Source organism: Bacillus rossius, chromosome 6 (genome assembly GCF_032445375.1).
Source record: "Bacillus rossius redtenbacheri isolate Brsri chromosome 6, Brsri_v3, whole genome shotgun sequence".
Classification (NCBI taxonomy): Eukaryota; Metazoa; Arthropoda; class Insecta; order Phasmatodea; family Bacillidae; genus Bacillus; species Bacillus rossius.
This window is the reverse complement of record NC_086334.1, coordinates 63644077-63667152: the sequence shown is the minus strand read 5'-3', so window position 1 is coordinate 63667152 and position 23076 is coordinate 63644077. Positions and strand designations below refer to the sequence as shown.

At 38.8% G+C, this 23076-nt stretch overlaps 1 protein-coding gene across 3 annotated transcripts in view; it reads right to left on the bottom strand.

The window, feature by feature from the left end:
* The window catches only part of LOC134533262 (lipid storage droplets surface-binding protein 1), a 103224-nt gene that overhangs the window by 62086 nt on the left and 18062 nt on the right, over positions 1 to 23076 (bottom strand). Inside the window, exon 1 of one of the 3 annotated variants that reach the window (XM_063370696.1) lies at positions 9577 to 9676. The exons of the other annotated variants lie outside the window; for them this stretch is intronic. The gene's annotated coding sequence lies outside the window, so the exon portion shown is untranslated. Of the gene's footprint in view, positions 1 to 9576; positions 9677 to 23076 lie in introns of those variants that run through there. 3 annotated transcript variants of the gene reach the window in all.

The window sequence follows — 23076 nt, the reverse complement described above, 5'->3', positions numbered from 1 at the left end:
GCCATCTTGAACTAATACATCACCATTACAAATTTCTTTATGCTCGAATTCTTGGATTTTAGAAATGTTGCATGTTTGGTTATGCATGTAATCTTTGTTGTATATGACATTATCGTTGCATGTTTCGTTACGACCGCCATTTTGAACTGTGAATAACGGCCACCTTCTTGAAAATTTGTATTTTTATGCTAGAAAATCGGAATTTTTTTTAATTTATAAAAAATTAATAAAAAAGAAAAAAAACCTATCTTGGATTATGTCTTGACTACCATATTGAAAATCCGAATTATTGTCACATTTTACTGCGAAAAGATTTAAAATTTATAAAGCATATAATAAATTTAATTGTAATATTATTTTATTAAAAAACGCTTTTACATCATGGAGCTCGGAGTCCTCTGATCGAACCCGGTCAGGGCAAAATAAAACAAATGGCGATGATCCTTCCTCCACGGAAGCCGCCAGCAGATTGGCATTCCACCAATAATTCCATGGTATATATATTGCCAGAAGGTATGACGTCTGGTCCGCCATTTTGTTTTCGTCTGCTAGAGTTCGCTACTGCCATGTTAGTTTAATTTTTATCCACAATAGTGCACTAATAATGAATTACAGTGATGCCTGCCATCTTGACATTTGGGCACCATCTTGGAAATTCGTAATTATTTAGCTATAAATTCGGGAAAAATTTCATAATTCATAAAAAAAATTCAAATTTAAATACTGATTGATTAGATTGATTACTTTTTGATTTTATGGAATAAAATATCAATTTCAATAAATATGGTGGAAAAGTCCTTAAAGAGGCTTATATTCCTCTACTACCAGCCTGTAGTAAGCCTATGATGACATATTGACCGTCATCTTGAAAATTCGTAATAATGAACCAAGGAATTCTGGAAGAATTCCAAAAATTATCAAAAAAATCACTCAATATTTACTTATTGAATCGATGGATTACTGTCCTTGCTTCAATCCTTGGTCAATGAAAAATGTTTATTTAATTATTATTACTAAGAAATACATGTTCAAGAAATAAAACAACAAAATTACAAACAAAAAGTTTATTACATAATTTATACTCTACTAAAGGAACATTTGCTGAAGTTATCAATCTTATAAACATTTAGTTCTGCATCAACTCGAACTGACTAATTCTTAACTCCAATCAGTTTACTGAAGACAGACCAGCCAGATCGTTGCCGACAGATTTTCTCGATACCAGCCGTTGAAGTCTCCATCGAGGGCAAAATGTCGTTTATCGTGGTTTCCTATGCAGCCAGCACCAGGGGCGTAGCCAGGTGGGTTTTTAGGGGTTAACCCCCCCCCCCTCCCTTAGCACCAAATATTTAATTAAATTTCTTATTCATCTCTCAAACAAATTTCATATTAAAAATTAATAAAAATTTTATCATTGCAATATTTAAATTTAAGTACCGAAAACTGCTAAATAGCACTATTTTACACCTTAAAATCCTAATTTTCACGGGTGAGGACCCCCGGACCCACCACTTTAATACGGGGGGAGGGGGGGGGCATGCTTCTTAACACCCCCCATACACAAATCCTGGCTACGCCACTGGCCAGCATTGCAGGCATTAAGGCCTCTTCTGCTGATGGAACCACACCAGTTGAAGTTTCCTCTATTGTTGTTGGTGTCGATGATAAACATTCCATCAGGATCTCATCCTTGCTGAAGAGATCTCCGCAGTCGATGGTGCAGCTTCCATTAAGGTCTTCGAGGTTGTCGTCGACGATGCCAATGAGATCGGCTTCACCGTTGTCTTCGCTGAGTCAGAGTTCCCATAGACGATGGTAAAACATTAATCAAGTTCGTTGTTAAAGGTGGTAATAGGTCATCAATATCTCAAAAAAATAATTAGGCTACGTGATATATGTATTTGATGAGTCAAATTAGATGATTCTTACACCGTCGTAGCCAGTAACAAACTTTCGTCTAGGACTCGCTTATATACCCGCGATTAATCGATTAATATGCTAGTCAAAACAAGAACTATTTACTATAATACTTGAGTCAAAATAACATTTAAAAAAATTGGTTTTCTGTAAATTCGGTTTACGGACGATAGTTTAACGTGACAACGTCATAACAAAACATTGATGAAATGATTGCATACTTTTATGAATAAAATTGAATCATTTTTATTTTAATAATAAAACAATAAACACTTGAAATTATACTCGTAATCAGTTTTTAAAAATGCAAGAATAATTAAACTTTATTGCCTAAATTGTTGTTGTAATAAGCAATGAAAACCACATTAACTTTTCACTTCATTTATAAACAGTCGACGAAACAGTTCACGTGTAGATGACTTGTAATTAATTTTAAAAACTGGCGTTTAGCTATAAAGTTTAAATATAATTATGAACACGTTTTCATATAAATAAACTGTATTCAAATATCTATCATCAATTATATGAATCACCATAATTTTTTAGTCAATTGTAACATAACCTATTATTACTGCACTCGCCGACAGATGCTACTTTTTTTCAATAATAAAAGAATAAATACTTGAAATTATACTAGTAATCAGATTTTTAAAATACAAGAATAATTAACCTTTATTGCCGAAATTGTTGTTGTAATAAGCAATGAAAACCACATTAACTTTTCGTTTAAATACAATTATGAACAAGTTTTCATATAAATAAACTGTAATCAAATATCTAACATAACCTATTAATACTGCACTCACCGACAGATGCTACTTTTTTTAATAATAAAAAATAAATACTTGAAATTATACTAGTAATCATATTTTTAAAATGCAAGAATAATTAACCTTTATTGCCGAAATTGTTGTTGTAATAAGCAATCAAAACCACAGATTAAAATTTGTCGAGAATAGTTTACGCTTTTATGTCTTCCAGTGCTCAAAATGATATGCAATTGTGGCCCCGGGCACGAAATTTTATTTATAATTCATGAATAATAACGCCCATCGCGATAAACAAAGGAAAATATGTATTAACGAGTGCCTGGTTCCCACGGCAGCTGATAGAGAGCACGATTCGTTCGGTTCGCGTCCCACACCGTAGATAGCACCACTGTCGGGGAATAATATTATTTCGTTTTTATAATACGATTTTTTAACAAATAGGTACGCATCCCAAATACACCAAACGTATTTATAGTGTGTTACAATATTTTTTAAAACATTGTGCAGAATATCCGGGGTGTAATTTGAATTGTTATGTGTAACTGTAAAACACCATTGTTCGTTTAAAACGTTTTTGATAATTCAACATTACTTTTAAATAACCGTACCGATTGTGCTGAAAATCGGTGGACGATCGTTAAATTACATAATAATAATTCAAACGACGAAAACATGATTGAAATGTCAAATCGATTGTTGTTCCAATCGAGTGTAAGAAAGATACGGCGCATGCGTACAATGAGCGTAACGGTACACATCCGTAGTGGGACAATGTGCGTTACGGGACACTTTTTCGTGCGTGCAGCCGGATACAGAGGGCTACAGACCTCGCCAACTCGAAGTCAGGTGTAACATACGCATCACACAAATAAAAAGCAACATGTTTTACTGTGTATCTATTTCACTGTGATTTTTTTTCCATTCTAGATTATTAAACTCTGGAGGTCATGCTTGGAAATTAATGCTTCCATTTCTTTATGCCATTACAGACATTTAATTTTTTTAAACACTCGTTCAAACCCGCACTTTTGATATCATTTAAAGTAGAGTTATATTTTATAAATAAAAAAAATATTTTAAAAGACAACTGAGTTACACATATGTTTTTTGAACCAAATTTAAAAAAAATACAAAATAGTTATAAACATTATTTAAAATAAATTATGTAATGTCTTCTTTTATTTACTACCAGGAAATCTTATAATAAATGTATATTTTTAAGTACCTATCATAATTGATACCTTTTTTAAAATAAAATATTTTTTCCTAGCAGAGCATTTCTAAAGACACTATTATTGTGAAAGGAAACAAAAAGATTTAAAACAAAGAAAGGTATTTATAAACTCGTCTAAAACTTGAAATGGTAAATGTTTTGCTTACTCAGTTTCAACAGATACCTAATAAGCTAATCAGCCGTTTGGAAAATTACACTTCACTCAACAGCGCAGTCCTCGTGATGGGTAGTGTTCCCACCGCCGCCCCGTTCCTAACATTGGTCCTGTTCCACCGCCTGACTTCCTTGGGAAACATAAGATGTCCATCAAGTTCTGTCCCTGCCCGAACACGCCCGAATATTCACCTTCGGCCAACCTCGGGATTTGTTTTATTTTTGCGCTGGAAAAATGAATTCAAATATTAAAAGTGGTCGGTTAGGTTAGCTTCATTAAAACACTGTGGACGGTTAGTTAGGTTAGTATAGCTACATTAAAATAAACAGAGAAATATAAATATATATAAATAAACCCGAGGTTGGCCGAAGGTGAATATTCGGGCGTGTTCGGGCAGGGACAGAACTTGATGTACATGTTAGGCTTCCCGAGTTCCTCGGCGGCGGCGGCGGGGCGCCTTCCCGAGCCCGCGGCAGCCACCGACACCCTCGCCCAGAAGAACTCGAGTCTGCCCCCGCGCGCCGCTCGCTCGCAGACGTGTTATTTATAACGAGTGACGTGGTGCGTGCAAGACCTCGGGGTCACGATGCCAGGAGGCGCTAGTCGGCGATGATAAGTGTGGGTGTCCAGAGTTCAGGAAGTCCGGGAGACGTTCGGCCTAGACCTTCTAAATAAGTAACTGTAGATAAAGTAATTACGTGGCGTCATTGCGTTCTTTGACGGATGGCCAGGAACTTCCTGAGCTTCATTTAGTCACCAAAAAAAAACTCAGCACTTTTTTGGTTCTTGAGATTTCAGTGGCCACAGTTCATTTACATGAAATACTCTCAAATCCTGCAAGGTGAATGGTGGTAAAACACAAAGTACTGTAAAAAAAATTTGCAATAACAAGTATTTGCGACTAGTAGAGTTGAGTGACAGTTTTATGGCTCACATAAAGCTATGAGGTAGTTAGTAACACCATTCATTGTACGATCTAAGTTCGTATCCCGATCAGAGCACCCTGATCTCTGGTTTCTATGACTGCCCGAAAATTCTTGATTAAAGTTCTGAGTGCGTTGATGTTTTCTCTCCGTTGTTAACGACCACTTTATTAGTCTATAATAGTTCCTCCTGGCGATGGAGCCGGTGCGTAGATTGTAGATTGTGTCCATAATCTTGGATTGTGACGTCACGGCACCATTTTTTGTATCAAATTTCATTGATATTCCTCAAAAATGACTCAAAATTTCTTTTAAAAAAACACCCTATTTTGAGGGGAAATTTCCCGTTTTTAGGAAAAATTTCCCATTTTATTTAAAAAAAATATATATATATATTCCGGAGAAGCCAAAATACCTCGGTGAGGAGAAATATTCCTCGAAGAAAGGGAAAATTCCTCAGAAGCCTTATCATAGGTCATTACGATGACCTTGAACTTGAAATCTTAATTTTTGACCGAAAAATTTCCAAACAAATCCAAAAAATATAAAAAGGTCTTACTTTAAACGTTGTACTTGTCGTTACGGCCGCCATCTTGTATTCTATAACTTTGAAATTTTCGTTAGGACCACCATATTGAAAATCTGCAATTATTATCCGATTTAACAGGAAATATTTTAAATTAATAAAAAATTCATTTTATTAAATTTTAATTAAACATATGCTTAAATCATGGATTCCTCGGTTTGAATCCGGTATGGACATTCGATTAAAAATGGCGACTGATCCTTCCTCCACAGAAGCCACCGACAGACTGACCTCCCTCCACAAATGCCAAGGCAGATATTACGTCTACCAGTATGACGTCATGGCAGCCATCTTTTTTCATCTGCTTGAGACCTCCATCTTGGATCTGACTTATTGTTTTTTATCTGCTAGAGAGAGCTACCATCATATTAGTTTGATTTTTACCCGATAGAAAAGAGTAATTATTTATTGCCCGGACGGTGGTCATCTTGGAATCCTCCATCTTTAAAATCTGTAATGATTGCCCTAGAAATTCGGGAAGTATTCCAAAAACCATAAAAAATAACTTACTAAAATAATAATGATTTGATCACGACAGTGCGATCCTTGATCAAATAAAAAATGTAATTTTTAGGGAACCATATTATTTAATTAAACATACTAAAAAAAGTGACAGGTTAAAAAATAAGAAACACTTTTTTTTAATAATGTATACTACATAAATTAGGTATACTAACTTACAGGTACAACTATATGAACAAATAATAAAAGTTTTTTCAGTGAGCAGAGTTATAATATACTAGATAATGCCCGACATGCGTTGCAATGCCTCAATCAATTTTTTAATTTATTAAAAATGTAATTTTTTAAACGTATACTAAGCATCTCTCTTTATCTCTCTAATTCTCTATCTCTCTATGTATATCTCTAACTCTCTCTATCTTTCTATTTATATCTCTATCTCTCTATATATCTTTCTACATATATATCTCTATATATCTTTCTAGCGGACCCGACAGACATTGTCCTGCCCAAATGTACTTTTTGTGAAATATGGATATGGCGGTAAGTATTTCTACGCTGGACATTTTGTATCTTCTCATTATACATACCCCTCCTCTTGGGCACGCCACTGCCGTTACCTTAAACCTTTCCCATGGTTACGCAGAAAGCAACAACAATGCAAAAGCCCGTTGCCATGGAGGCTAATTATCAACAATGCTTAGTTTTTTTGCTTTTAAAGCGTGTTTTTTTTTAGTTTTTTCTTAACTCAGAATCGAGATAAAATATCCAATGGTGAATCTAAACCATCCTCGAATCCCCGTGAACTCACACAAAAAATTTCATCAAAATCTGTCCAGCCGTCTAGGAGGAGTTCAGTGACATACACACGCACACAAGAAATATATATATAAAGATTGGTTTCTCCGAGCCCAAGGTTCAGGGTGTGATGTCGGTGGTGACGACAGCCATATTGAATTCTGATGTCACGGCGATCATCTTGGATGACCTTGACGACCTTGACCCCGGGCGCCATCTTGGATCTTCTATCTTGGATTCTAACACATGGATCCGCCATCTTGGATTCCGCCATTTAGTTTTCTGGAACGTTCCGCCATTTTTAATCATGACGACAACGTTGCAATCTTGAAAATTTGTAATTATTATTTAAAAAATCGAGGAAAATTTTAAAATTAATAAAAAATTAATTAATCAAATTTTAATGGTGTAAATACTTTAACTTATGGATGTAAAGAATTAATACTGTTATGAACGCAGCCAGGTTCGGAGCTGGTTGGCGGCCCTGCCAAGCCACTGGCGTCATGCGCCGTGTTACGTGCGGTCCACTGACGTAAGGTATGCCACGCGTGCCTGGCCGGATTACAAGGATCGTCACTACACCCCCTCCCTCTTCTGCGCCACGAGAACCGTTCTCCCTCGGCGCTGTTATCTAAAGCTGAGCGGCCTTGAGAATTCCGCGGGCCGCCTCGCGGAGTGGCGAGAATGGACGCCGCCCTTCGGGACTGTTTGGGCGTCGGATCGGCTCGGGATGACGTGACTCGTCACAGCTGCTCTCGTCGGTTCGAGAAGGGCGCCACAGTACTCAAGCAGCGACGCTGGCCTCCACGGGAGTTCAGCGATGGATGCCACGTGAGTCCCTCGGGGGAGTGTGGTGAGAGCTCCGAGCGGATTCCGAGAGTTCAGAAACAATATGTTTGCAGCATCCTCCAGCAGACGAAAACAACATGGCTGTCATGACCTCATACTGTTTGGCGTAATATCGACCTTGGCATGAGTGGTGGGAGGTCAGTCTGCCGGTGGCTTCCGTGGAGGAAGGATCCATCGCCATTTTTAACCGATTGTCCTCGTCGGGTTTTAACCCAGTACATTTTTATAAATTTTACTATCAAAAGTTTTAAAATGTTCCAACTTAAATCAGATAATAATTATGGAATTTCTACATGACAAACGAATTTCATAATTTTGGAAGTTTTTTATTAACAAATTATTAGCATTTTTTATAAATTTTAAATATTTTCAGTTAAAATCAGATAATATTTACGGATTTTCAGTATGGCGTCCATAACGAAAATGGCAATGATGCCGCCCAATGTTGAGGTCCTGATATCAGTGGCTTAGGGCGGCTTGCTTTTAGGAGTCTTAAGCCGCTTTTAAGAATTTGCAAGCCGTTGACATTTTTCAGATAAAATATTGGAAAATTTCCCTCAAACCCGGAATTTTTCCCTCAAAACAGGGAAATTTTACGGAATTTTGAGAAATTTTTCGTAATTATTGAGGAATTTTGAGGAAATCTGACACCAAAAATATCCGCCCTGATGAAACAATCCAAGACACAATCTTCAATCCACAGCCTGAAAGCCTGTCCCCGGATCGGCATGTACACACTATAGAGGTGGGTCGAAACGTATCAACCAGATACTTTGGCACTGATACGCGCCTGTATCAGGAACGGCAAACGAGTACACTTGAAAAGTATCAAGAACTTTAGTATCAGTTCAGAATTCGCCTGGAACAACACCACGGCCAATGTGCGCAGAACCCGATCGCAGATGACGGTCACTTGGGCGGAGCTTGTGAAAGGGGAGGGAGCAGGAACGACGAATAAGGGATAAAGAAGGGAAATTATGTAGGGGAGGAAGCGCAGGGGAAGGCGTTGAAGGAGAGGCGCAAAGCGAAATTGTTACGAGTCGTTTGGTTATTTTCCCACATCAAAGTACGCACAGTGCGCAGTGCGTGCACAGTCTCGTTCAATAATAAAACAAATGAAATTTTAATATTAAAAAGTACATTAATACAAGATATAATATTTATATTTGTGCACCTAACAGCTATGAAAATGCAAATAAATTCTCAGTTGACACTAATAGCTAGCAGATGTAATCAACATATGGACTTTCTTTTTTCGAAAACAATTAGTAACTAGTGTTTTCATACATTAAAAGATTACGATTTTATCAAAAATTAAAAATAAAAAAACAGATACGTACATTAGTGAGCATACTATATCAATGTTTACGTTTCAAATGTTTGTTCAGATTAGTCGATGATGATTTATAACTCAGTTTTTGTTTACACAAATTACAATTAGCAAACTCATTATTTTCCGTAAAAAAATTCCACACAAATGAAGTCTTTTTCCTGCACTTATCCATTCCTTATTTCACTATAAAGATACTAACTACAAAGCATGACAGCCCGCAACAATGTACATGGTGGTAATTAATACACGGCCAGGACGAACTGCAGTGAATGTTGAACTGATTGATACTGGCTGTATCAGGAGGGGCATGAGAGTAACAGAGGTAGAGAATTACCGGGCGTGATAAATAATGTATCAGAGACACCGATACTTTTTTACGCTGGTGATGACGGCACGGAGGATGTGTACCCTGTAACGAGAATGCTGATACCTTGTCGCTTCCTGGGACCGCTACTGCTCTGATACAAAAGTATCAGAGACTTGTAACTAGGTACATTACTGTATCAATATCAGGTTGGAACAGATACCGAAAATTGCTGTAACAACCCACCTCTAACACACTACTGTAGTATGTTCGGCAGCGCACTGCGAGTGGCTGCCAGCGCAGCGCCGCGGCCTCTCCGAGAAGCTCGTGTGGCGTGTAGCGTGCTGCTCCCAGCGGCCGTATCTCGCACTACAGGCCCGTGGCTTCTGACCTAGTGGCGCGCCCTCTGCCGCTTGATAAGCCCACAGCCGCCGCTACTGATTACTACTGCACGTCAACCACAGTCTGTGTCTTGCAACTGGTCTCAACTTTGACAGTTCTGTGTGTCCTTCTGTCACTGTTGTTCTGTTCAACATAGTGTTTGTAAACAACTTCGCGTGGTTCTCAATGTCATTAAACAAACATTGTGTTGCTTTAAAAGTCATAGCTGGGAAATAGGTAACACTGATATGATACTATTCTAGAGAACTGTCTTTTTTTAAATTAAATAAAGGTATCGACAGGTTTCCATTGTATGCGGATAACGATGTTTCAGTGGAACTGTTAAACACTGATGTTACAAACAATGACAAATACGTGTGTTTTATATTTATTTTTAATTTGATAGACGAGTGGACCTCGATTGAAACTAGTAAATGTATAGATTTACTTCGATACAGTTATCATTGCAAATATCAGGGGAAGTACCTACATTTTTTGGTGTATCTTAATATTTTAAAGAAAAATAATTAAACTAATCCTTATCATCACGCAAAATTCCAAAATTATTTTATCTGAGTGTCTAATTTAAAAAAAAAACGCAGAGAAATTATACAAACACTCTCGCCATTAAAATTACACAAGATATAAATGTATCTATCCAAAATATGTAACAAAAGCCTCAACGCAGTACCTAGCAAGCCAAAATTACTCGCGCCGACACCTCTAATTCACTGTCTTTCTACGGGGGTAAAAAAAAAATGAAGAGCGCGTGGAACAGTACAAGTGATGGAAGTGAAATTTCTTTGGCAATTCAAACCTCGACTCGTAAGTATTTCGTAAGGGGTAAAACGGCAGATAGAGAGAGAGAGAGAGAGAGAGAGAGAGAGAGAGAGAGAGAGAGAAAGAAGACAATTGTCTAAATTAAACATGAACTAACAAAATTAATTCTCAATTCAAAATACCAATAATTATTGATCAAACAATAAATATTACTCACTGTTGAAATAATCACACCCTGAAATGTAGAAAGATTTACAGGACCTCAAGTATAGCATAAAAATTTTCTGACTACAATTTATACATGTTTTAAAAAGTAAATCATCCTAGATCAATTTTATTCTACACCATATTTATAATATTGCATAGTATTACTCAGCAAAACCATTTATACAATTTAATAACAAGATAAAACAGCGTAGGTTTTTTTGGCTATCATTTCTTTTTTAAATATTCAAGAAACCTAACTGTTATGTATTTATTAGAAATGTTATTAAGATACAAATAAATAAACATGAATTAACCAAATTGTTACTCACTTGCAAATTAAAACTCAGGATATCAGTTATTATTGATCAATCAATTCTTATTAATTAACAATAACTATTACTCACTGTTGAAATACTCAAACCATAGAAACAAATATGTTTAGTAAATATAAAAGCTAGGACTGATAACAAAATAGTTTTTTTATTTAATGTGGAAAGAACTGGGTTCATAAGGGATAGTCCAATTAAATTTTATTGCAGTTTTATTAATTATTTACATTACTAATACATAATCGTACTTAAAAATGTCTGATCACCAATAACTGGCACTTAAAAATGTTTATTCGCAAGTCACTCACTGTCTGTCAAGTTCCACAGTTCGCACTCCTCACTGGAGCTGGGCTCGACAGTGGCGCACCCCTCTCCACGCACCTGTTTCACACACACAGTCTCGCGCCACTCAGTCGCACTCTCACGGTCCCGTCGCTCCGCATCTCCGCGCTCGAAGTCTCTCACCCTCTACGCCATGTCGCGCTTCCTTTCACTCGCCGAACTATCCCAACACTCGGAACTCGGAACTCCCGCGGATGCAAGCGTCGCTGCTTATATACCTGTGGTGCCCTTATCGAACCGACAAGAGCGGCTGTGGCGAGTCGCTTCATCCTGGGCCAACCCGACGCACGAAACTTCCAGAGGCGGTGTTTATTCATGCCACCCCGAGCGGCGGCCTCGGGAAACCCGCAGAATTCCCAGGCCGCTAAAGGTGTCAATGACAATAGTCCGAGGCGAAACATTGAAGGGGAGGGGGAGAATGATGTGTAGCGAGACCCTTGTAATCCGACTGGGCACGCGTCGCATGTGTAACAACAGCATCCGTGCGGGGCCTCTGGGACAGAGTCGTTGGAAGGCCCGCCCAGGCAACTGGCACGCATCGCGGCCTTGCATCTTAGCATGCTTGTAACACTACCCCTCCTTAAACATGTTCTTCCCGAAAATGTACCATTTTCATCCGACCCTCTTTCCTCTCTGGATGCATTAGACAACATCATTTAGCCGTTTTAAGTCTTCATACAGGCCATCCCAAGATGCTTGAAGCAGTACGACTTTGAGCCGAAGGTATTTTCGTCCTGCAGGAGTGTGAAGTCCGTGAGTGTTTCGACTTCGCCTCATTGTATGAGCCAGCTTCCCTCAGTTCTTCGAGTATGGAGACTATTTCGTTTATCTGCGAATAGTTTCCTTCACTAAACGAAGCAAGTAAAAGTCTTAACCTGTACACCAATTCGTTTGGGTCGTCCCAATACACTAAGTCAAAGTTCTAACCAATTTCTAGCTTTTTTAAACTCTCACCGTGTACTTCTAGTTCACTGAAGAGATTGGTGAGAATACCGATTTTTTAAATCTTCGTCTTTATATATTCCACTTTATGGATCAATATCGTGTAAATGTGCATGAGTACGTTATAGAAGTTTCTTGTACTCCTGCAAATATTCGTGGGGATAGCCTTTAGGTTTTTCTCGAAACAATTCGTACTGACCTGGAGTAACGTGTGTTTTCTACTTTTCTACACATATTAATTATAATATATTTCCTGGTAAAGGCATATTTATATAACACCGAGGAACCACGAATTATGTTTTCTGAACACTCCGTAGGTCGTGCCATTATTCCGACACGTGAAAAATCTCAAGTATGGTCCGACCATTGCATTAACTTGGTATCCGCGTTTACATTTTATTTTGTGCATAGGCTTTGTACTTGTAAAATCCTCTCCTTCTAAAGCTAGTTCATATTTCCTCTTCTTTGAGGTAGGCATCTCGTCATCAACTTCTATCTACACGCTGATGGTTAGTTCTTCCTTATTTTTAAGTTCGTCGAGACTACTAGTGTTTGGTTTTAATATATCTCTCCATTTTCCATTTCACATGCAAGTATGGCTCTATTAGCAAGTAGATATTTTTTCACGAACCGAATGTATAGCACGAATAAGGTCTCTGGCCAAGTCTGACATTGTACTGGCTGAAAACAGATTGCAAGACTTACTTTCATACCTTTTTATATTCGTCTGCAGAAACTTTTTCCACGTGGTTAGCAAGATATATTATAGTTGACATTAAGTTAGTGCTCATTCAGAATTATTTGAAAAGCCCTCAAATCTTCACGTCTTTGCGCATTCGATAGTTCGAACATGTCCTTAATTCGAGTATCCGAGGCTTCCACGCGCTGGTCGATGGCTGGCAGTTACTCTAGTAATTCGTTTTTCATACTTCCTAACTTTGAGCCAGTAGCGAAATGTATTTCCGAATATCGGCGTTGTGAGACTCGAGAACGGTTAGTATGCAGTTTGGAGGTACGACTGCTTTGACCAAATTTTAAAATGCTACGACTCATGTTTAACGATAAAGTTGTCGAAACGTTGTCTGTACCTGACCTTATATACAGGCCAGTCTTTAACTATAACTAGGAATCCGCGCTCGTTTTTCCAACACAAGGAGCACAAGTGTTTGAATTCCTAAAACGTTATTTCGGTATTTGCGTTATCGCCATACGCATGACGTAAATTAATTTCGTCCATGCGGAAAATTATTATGATGTTTGCGTTGTCTCAAGCAAATATTTTAGAATTCTGCTGTATGTTTGACACAGGTAAATGCAGTCTACTTTTGCGTGTCTGCCCATGGAAAAGTACTCTTGAATCAAGCCTTGCTTCTCGCATACGACATCGTTGAAGACCATCACTGAATTTTCTGTTGCTTTACTAGAAGGCAGCACATATGCATTATCAGTAAACGGAAAAAACTCCAGGCCTTCCACAGATCGTAGACTCGTAACTAGGCACTGGTAATTTGGCTGATGTAACGACTTGGAATAGTGGTACACGTTTTCGAACCTAAGACCGTTTGGTTCCTCCAGCAGACTCAGTAGAACGCACGTTTTGGCACATTTGGACGGACCCGCCAATGCATCGTATGGTAGAAGCCAATAACGAGCCGTGCTACGATTCGCGTGCACTGACTTCGTCGTCTTGCATTATGCGCACGCGCAAACACACTTCTCTCTTGACGACTTTCATTGTACTGGTGAAACTGTATAAAATCAATCACATTTATACTTTCGGCTCAGTTGTGTGTGATGACTCGAAGAGGCAAGAACAAAAAAAAAAACACTTCGATGCAGGTCTCGTAAACTCGCTGATAAATAATCTACCTTTCGAACTACATTTTCTGTGATCCGACCAGCAAGAAGATGTTTTCTTTTCATCCTGCCAACGTTTACGTTAGCGTAAGACCTAACTTCAGCAGTGTCGAGTACAGCTATTGGGATGCAGGATATCTGCGCACATATACGGAAACCTGTGATGGAGGCGCGCTAGCACTGGCACCTTTCTCACTTTCCTGTGTCCTACGAACCGACTCAGCAGCTGCTAAATTGCAGCGAACCTGAAAACTCTCCCGTATGACACATGAGACCACACACGATCCTTCTAGCCAGTATCGAGGAAGTAGTTGCTTCGTCTGCACGTGCAACACCAAACTTGGACGTGTTGCAGCCTTTTGCATCCTGCGATCCAAAACACAGACGTCCAAACGACGTGCGTCTCGTCGTAGTTCAATCAGTGATCCTGCTACAACAAGCACTAAGTCAAAGCCAAGTTGCAGCCATGGTCACAAATGTCGTCCATGTCTCACCGAAACAGTCGTCATCGAAGATGTGCAGTCGGGTGCCTGTGTCCCTGAGTCCGTGAACAGCGAACCAGTTTCAACCGGAATCGATGAGATAGCATCCACAGTCGTCGTGGCAGTCCGTGCAGCGTTAAAGACTTTGCTTACGAAACTGCTTAATGCCTTTACCTAGTATGTAATTATGTATTTGTGTATTGGTAAAACTTTAACCGTGAGTGTTTTTATTTCTGTAGTTTTAAGGTGCCTTCATTTTAACCTACTAAAAATGTTTAAAAAGTTGTTATTTTGACTCGTGTATTGTGTAAATGGTTCTTGTTTTTACTCGCAAATTATTCCAGCGTCCGTGGATGTATAAAGAAGTCTCAGACGGCAGGGATCCTTTTTACATCTCTGACCGTGGTGCAGTGCGGATCGGCTCTCTTCAGTGCGTTTCCTGATATTTAGTTGGTTTTCCAATGACAACCTTGATGGACTGTCTACCATCAGCATCGCAGACTTCGATGGCAGCGACGCCAACAACTGCAGAGATCTTGTGGAAGGTTTAGCATCGTCGACGGGGACACAGATTGCTGCGACCACGACGGCAGCGGAGACCTCGGTGGCGACAACACCGACGGCGACGCAGATCTCGATGGCATGTGACTAAAAAGCTGCAGAGAAGAAATCAACAGGTGCTGTTACACCAGTTGAAGTTTCGTCAGCAAACTCGGAGACTTTGATGGACGACGGATGTTTATCACGTCAGTTCAAATACTGTGGCACGTCTTCCATAACACTTCAAACGCTCGCAGACATGAAAGTGGCAGATGTCGAAATAATGCACAGATAATACTGTTTCAGTGCATCAAAAGTAGTAAACTAATTTCACGAATAGAAAGTCTAAACTGACATGAAATCTGTACTGGATCAGTTAAGTGCAAGCAAGAACCAGTTTGCAAAAATTAAACTAGCTGTATTTTTTTACTCGCGTCTCATTCCAATCACTGCGAGTATGTAAGTGTGGACTGGACAAAGCGACTCTCAGTCCATCTCTGGCTGTGGTGCAGTGCGGATCGTCTTGTTTGACTGGTTTGATGCACAGGTCTCGTAATCGTCTATTCTTGAGAACTCGATGACGTATTTACCATCTTTAACGACAGCCTGGATGGAAGTTGTATCATCAACAGTGCAGACCTCGATGGCAACGTTGCTGACAGCTCCAGATATCCCTATAGCGTCGACGACGGTGCCGACGCAGGTTCTGTTGGCAACAGCGTTAACAGTTGCACCTGCTGTTTCATCGGAGCAGGAGATTTTAATGCCTGACGCGTCTTCAGCAGCAGGACAATGGCTGTCAACAGTGCCAATGAGGTATATCAAGGAAGCAGCAACTGACTGCACGTACTGTGACAGCATCAAAAACTTGAAAATTCGTGATTATTTAATACATAATTTTAATAAACCTGAACGCATTAAATATTTTTGCAACAGGTGTTGTACCCAGTTTATGTGCTATGGAAGATTATAAAGAAACGTCAGGAATTGTGATGGAATGGTTGCGCATTCATCGAGACCAAAATGTATCTTCTGTGGCAAGACTTTTGTGAACATGTTCAGTGCAAAGCATCATGAAATATATCGCTGTCCTCTAAATGAAACTGATAACTCTGTACTGTGTGCTGTGTGCTGTATGTGTTATTCAACAGTCATGTGGAGATGCCCTGAAATTACATTCCAAGGTATGTAAAGGACTCGGACTCGCTTCGCCTTCTAAAAATACTGGAGACATCGAGAAATGCTAGTAATTATGTTGTTTTTTGTACTTGTAACATTTCTGTAATATATTTTTATTTGTATTTTTATTGTTTTTTCGAACCTGTCATATTTTGGTAATTTTAATTATATTATATATGTTTTCATACAGCAAGGATCGAACCAAAAACGGATATCGAATGAATGATTTATTATTTTGACAAATTTTTTTGATGAATTTTGGAATTTTCCCCGAATTTCTAGCTTTAAATTTACAGAATTTCAATATGGCGGCCAAGACGCTGACAATATTGTGGACACGACGGTAGTAAATAACACTGTGCTCTAATGGGAAAATGTTAAACTAACATGATGACAGCGCTTTCCAGCAGCATAAAATGAAATGGTACCTCCACCAGACGACGAGATGGCGGACCCAAGATGGCTGCCGTGACGTCATATTGGCTGGCATAATATATTTTGGCATTAGTGGTGGGTGGTGTCTGCCGGTGGCCCCCGTGGAGGAAATATCCGTCGCTATTTTTAATGGAATGACCTCGGCGGGTTTGAAACGAGGACTCCGAACTCTATGACATAAGTGATATCTAATGAAAATTTTATTAATTACATTTTTTATAAATTTTTAATTTTTTCCCATTAAAATTGCATGTTAATTATTGATTTTCAAGATGGCGGCCGTAATGATAAGTACAATGGTCATGTCATAATTCAAGATGGTGAAAGTTTTCATTTAAATTTTATTAATAACTTTTTTTAAATTTTTCCCCAAATTTCTAGAATAAAAAATACAGATTTTCCAAGATTGCGACCGTACTAAAAATTGCAACGTTAGGGATTGGGGAGTTTGATTCCAAGATGGCAGATGTGTCTCATAATCTAAAAAAAATGTCTGTAACATCTGATCCAAGATGGTGGACATGTTATAAGACTTCAAAATGGCGACTGTAACCAACATTGCAACGTTCGGAGATTGGGGCGCTCGATGTCAAGATCGCAAAATACAATATGGCGACTGTGGTTGAAGGCCAAGGTAAAGTTCAAAGCCCAAAATCATGGTAAAGGTCAATAGTCAAGGTCAAGGTAAAAGTCAAAGGTCAAGGTCATCCAAGATAGCCGCCGTGACGTCAGAGCGGTCGGTTGTTGACCTCACCACACAACACGTTCCAGCTCCAGCTGGGCATAATTTTAATAAGTGGCAGTAAATGCAAAACTAGCGTTCTTTTTTTGTTGAGGTTCAATGTCCATAAACGCAGACCTGTAAAGTTACTATCTCGAACAATAGAGCGGAAATTCGAATTGCACGCATATGACGGCATGACTCCGCTGGCTGAGAGCACGCATATGACGGCATGACTCCACTGGCTGAGAGAACGCGCGATCCCTGCGCAGTGACGTCAGTCGCTCGCGGGAAGCAGGCGACGAGCAGGCGCAGTCGTTTAGCGCTAGCCACGCGCAGCAACAACCTTCCAGGGGGCGCGACTGTATAGGCGGAATATGGCCACTAAAAACTGTGCGGTTGAGAAATTTCAACATCAAAAATTAAGTTTTCAATATGAGGAAAACATAAAAATTTCTAAAACATAATAACATGAATTTAAAAAAAGTAATATTTACGAACATTCTTAGTTCAGAATTTATGGAATTGTTTTTTAACGGAGTGGTGCATTGATTATAAAGGCAAAATATACCTTGGAATAATTTTTGTCAACGTTAAACTATTTTGGTAGCAATGATATAAGCATGGCTGCAAAGTTAAATTTTGCGTGTTCTTTACTCGTGTGTACTTTTTTTTTTTTTTCATTAGAAACTGAGGTATTGATTTTCAGCGCTCAAATTTGGCGGTTATGTAGTTTTCAATATAAAACATTTTAACATAGTGATTTGGTTGTTCCGTATTGAAAAATAAATCATCTTAGACATAATTCGGTTAATATTCCCAGCTTCTAACAACTACAAAAATATCAAGCTTGCCAACATTTGCTTCATAAAAGTTAACGACTATCAAGTTGTTAGGTTGCCTCTTAATCCCACACAGATCTCGGATATCCAAATAAAATAAGAACGTTAGTTATAGCAATAAGTTGCCACTCTTTATCGTCCTTGCTTTGTGCGGCCTTCTGCAGAGACTGCCGTTATTGCGTCTACTTACACGTAGTTCAACAGCGTGTCTCCTCCGAGTGCGCGTTGTGCATTTCAATGAGCATTTACTCTCCCTTTCCAACGCAAGGTATTTACTGTTAGCGCCATCTTTGTTTTGGAGCACTCTGTTGCCAGACAGATTATCCCAAAAGGCAACAACAGTTTTAGACCCACATTTATAATGCGATGAAAATATTTTGTAATATAATTAAACTTTTTTATTAATATAATGGAAAATTCTTGTAAATAAATTTTGTTGTTATATTTCATCAACAGAATCTTCTGATAGTTACTTATAAGGAAACATTATTGAAAGACGCTATGTTAGTTTGAACCGTTTTCGTCATCAAATTTGTTTTATATAATTTTACATTATATATTTGGCGCTGTTTGACCATAGCACAAAATTAATGTAATTTCTTGTTTTTAATATTGACAGATTGCTATAATTAGTTTCTCCTGTGAAATAATTATTTGTGTTTAAAATTTATGTTTTTTTTTTTTTCAGAATGTAAACAACTGTAATAATGCTGTCCAAAAACGTTATTTTATGGTCTTTGAAAAATAGACGAATAGTAAATTAAAAATTAGTTTTAAAATAATTTTACGGATGGTATACAAAATAAGCATTTAAATAATCTGAGTAGTATTCATCTGGCAACAGTGGAAGCCATTTGCTATGTACTGTAATCGAAGCTTTAGACATACTATAGTTATATTAACCACTAAAGTTGTAGCAATCTGTATGTGTATGACGTCGCGACCAATTAAATTTGACTTTGTGTGATAGATAGAAGTGTCTAGCTATTCGTTGATATCAATGATGTATGAGTACAATGAACTCTCCCAGTAAATGTGTTTACATAACCAAGGCTGCCAAATAACCAAACGGACCACATCTCTAGAAATTAAAATTCAAAACCAAACTGACAACATATCTAGCAACAAAAGTTCAAAACCAAACTGACAATATCTCTAGCAACTAAAATTCAAAGATCAAAAGATTTTCGCGCTAATAAAATTTGTAGAACCGTCGATGAGTTCAAAAATTTATAAAAACGGAAATATTCTTGTTTATACGGTATTTAAAATGAAGTGGTTTCACACATAAGTTATTTCTGACTTAGAAATATTATGCTTCAACTATACTGCGGAAATTTCGTATTTAATAATTTTCAAGTAAAATAATTTTCATAACAATTGTATTGAAAATAATTCATTCAGTAGTTCGTATTTATAATAGTTAATTGGGTACTTTCACTGCAAGGTAAAACCAAGAGATTTCAAGTGACAGGACCTCCAAGGGTATAGTGGGCTCCGAACTATTTTAATAGTATCCCGGGGCTCATAAATATGTGTCATGCATGAAGGTTGTGCGTTCAAGTCTCAACATGCCGATTATCTAGTCCGCACTATGTCACGCTGAATTGACACCTGTCACTCTCAAAACTTCCGTCGAAGATGTAGACAGTCAGTCACAGACAGCCAACTGGTGACTGCAACAGTCGCACCCTTTACTGGCGTCGCTAGATTGTTTGTTTATATCGACACTTCGCTCCAAGCGCCGCCACCTGACAAGCAGATGTGCTTCACCGGCTGCATACATGCTAGGGGCTCGTTTCATTGCCCGACACCACTTCATAATACTTCCTTTTCCCGTGCTCACAGGATTGTCGGTCACGTCTTTTTGTCGTGTACCAATTTAGCTCTCTGTATACGGGAGTAATTACGTGAATGGAACGGACACGTGAAACCACGGTACTGCCATCTGTGGCGGATGGCATGAACAAATTGTTGACAGTATTTTTAAAATAAAATTCCTTGTCAAAATCAGGTCAAAAACCAGGGTTTGGTATTTTTCAAGCCTTTTTTGCGTTTATCGGTTTCGTTTCAATATATATTTTGTAAATTTCACTCTGCGAATCGAATGATTCGATAGCCGACATAGCTGCTCCGGAAACAAATTCCAGCGGAGTTGCGGGATCTTCATGGGATTCACGTCAAGAAGTGTAGTTGAAAACACAACTTTCGTATATTTATCACGCTCGGCATTATTTTGAAGAATTCAATGTTGTATTTAGTGTCCGAGTTTCATACTATAAGTGAATGCGCAACATGAGAACACATGAATTTGCTCGTTACACATATCTGGCGATTACTGTGTGACTCAACTACTTAACTCATTTACTTATTGTTCTCTTGGCCACTTCCAGTGGAAGCGAGGCGGCGCCGTCGTAGACACTGGACTCATATTCCAGATGACATACATATGGAGCCCATTCCAGCCATCTTGGTTTTGGTGTTCCCTCTTCTTTATTTCCGAAATAATTCCATCCAAAAGCTGTGATATTCCCTTATCAAAGGCCATAGCCCATATTTTTCTTACTTACTTGATTCGTGTGTATCGTGTGTGTGTACGTTTAAGATGAAAAACGCTTCAAAAAAAAAAGTAAACGAACATGGATCTAGATAGATATCCTCAGCTTCCAGGGCGTAAGTATTTGCCAAGTTCACGCTGCCTTCCGAAAACCCGCCGGCCGAAGAAACCCTGGTTTTTCCACCATGACGAATGGTGGAAATGACCTCGCCTGAATGCAGTCGAGCCCGTGCACGGCCATTTCTGTGGCTCTGCCAGTGGCAGGAGGCCACGCCCCCGTGACGTCACCACGAGCACTCCTCCAACCAGCAGTCGCCTCTTGGCGGGCTCTCGGCCAACCACGTGTGCGCGTGGATCAGTTGCAGTTCACCAGCCTCTCTGCGACCAGCCTTCTGACGTGTAAACCCAAACATATTCTTACGTCGAAAATGTCGCTCATGCTCTGTGATTCCTCCCTTATCAAATTTTTTTTTGACGTGACAAGGTCTAATAAATCGATGAACGCCAGCTGCACGCACGAAAAAGTGTCCCGTTACGCTCATTGTTCCATTACGCTGTGTCCCGTTACGCACTTTGTTCCGTTACGCTGTGTCCCGTTACGCTCATTGTACGCTTGCGCCGCATCTATCTCTCTTCCACTCGACTGTTTATAAAGTGAAGTGAAAAGTTAATGTGGTTTTCATTGTTTATTACAACAACAATTTCGGCAATAAAGGGTTAATTATTCTTGCATTTTAAAAATCTGATTACTAGTATAATTTCAAGTATTTATTCTTTTATTATTAAAATAAAAAATGATTCAATTTTATTCATAAAGTATGCAATCATTTCATCAATGTATTGTTATGACGTTGTCACGATAAACTATCGTCCGTAAACTGACTTTACAGACAACCAATTTTTTTTTAAATCATTAAGCTAAAACTTCTTTACAGTCGATAAGGTAATTCGAATAATAACTCATTAGAGTGTAACGAGAATCAAAATTTTCAACGCTCAGGATTACAGGATTAGGGAAATAAGAGTGGTTTGGGGGGGGGGGGGGGGTAAATTACAGGGGAAATGGACAGTGAATAAATTAGTGGTCATTAAACTGTGATTTTCTCTGCAGGTTTGTTGCAATCGTGAACTTCAAAAATGTACTATAGGGTTTATTTTTTTATCGTTTAAGTGGATTATTGAAAGTGAAGTTTCACTTGCAACGCACGTGGTGGCCACGCACCCATACGGGGATTTTTTGGGGGGAAGGGGAGGTGGGATGGTTGAAGTTTAAAAAAAATTGAAAAATAAATTAAAATTTGAACACGAGAATTAAAAAAAAAATTATATTACTATTGACATTAACAAACTGACATATGGGCCTACAGTAGCAACCGTAGGCGACGCAGTTTATCACAAAGTAGCATACTATCTTAACCGTCTTTGAGGGGTGGCGTCCGCAGGGTTGGGTTAGAGGGGGGAGGGGAAATAATAAAAAATCAATAAATCTAAAATTGTTTTTATCAGTTGACATTAATTTCCCTTAAAGTGCAATATTTTTCTTAGTATTTTAGTGTTAATTTTCATTTAAAAAAATTGTTATGATTGTCTAAATTTAAAAATTTTCTAGGTTAGGATCCCCGGAACACTTGGATAGACACTTTCAAAATCAAATTCCTGGGTAAGTATTTTTTTTGGGGGGGGAGGGACTTCCCAAAGGGGGTGGGCGGAATGCGGCATCATCGTCGAGGGTCGGGCACCCCTGGCCCGACGCGCGGACACGTGACATTGAAACACCCGCTGCGCCGCGCGGACACAGAACTATGAACCCGTGACCCCGGGCGCCGCTATCTCCGCGCCGCCGTCCTTCACCCCCGCGGCGCTCCAAGCCGTCCGCTCCACCCGCCATCTTGGTTTCAGGCTGAGTATCCAGTTCATTTCCCACAATCACTTCTACAGGAACAAAACTGCAGTCAGACACTATGCGAATCTCTTAGTGTCTCATTTATTCCATTTTCACTTTCACTGTTATTTCCATTTTGGGTAATTATTCGAAATTTTTAGATTGGTGTCACATGAATTCGTTTTTTGTTTCAATCTGATGTTTATCAAAAGGTTACGTGCAGCATGTATCTCCAAGAGTGAATAAGTTATAATTTCACGTGTGGGACTA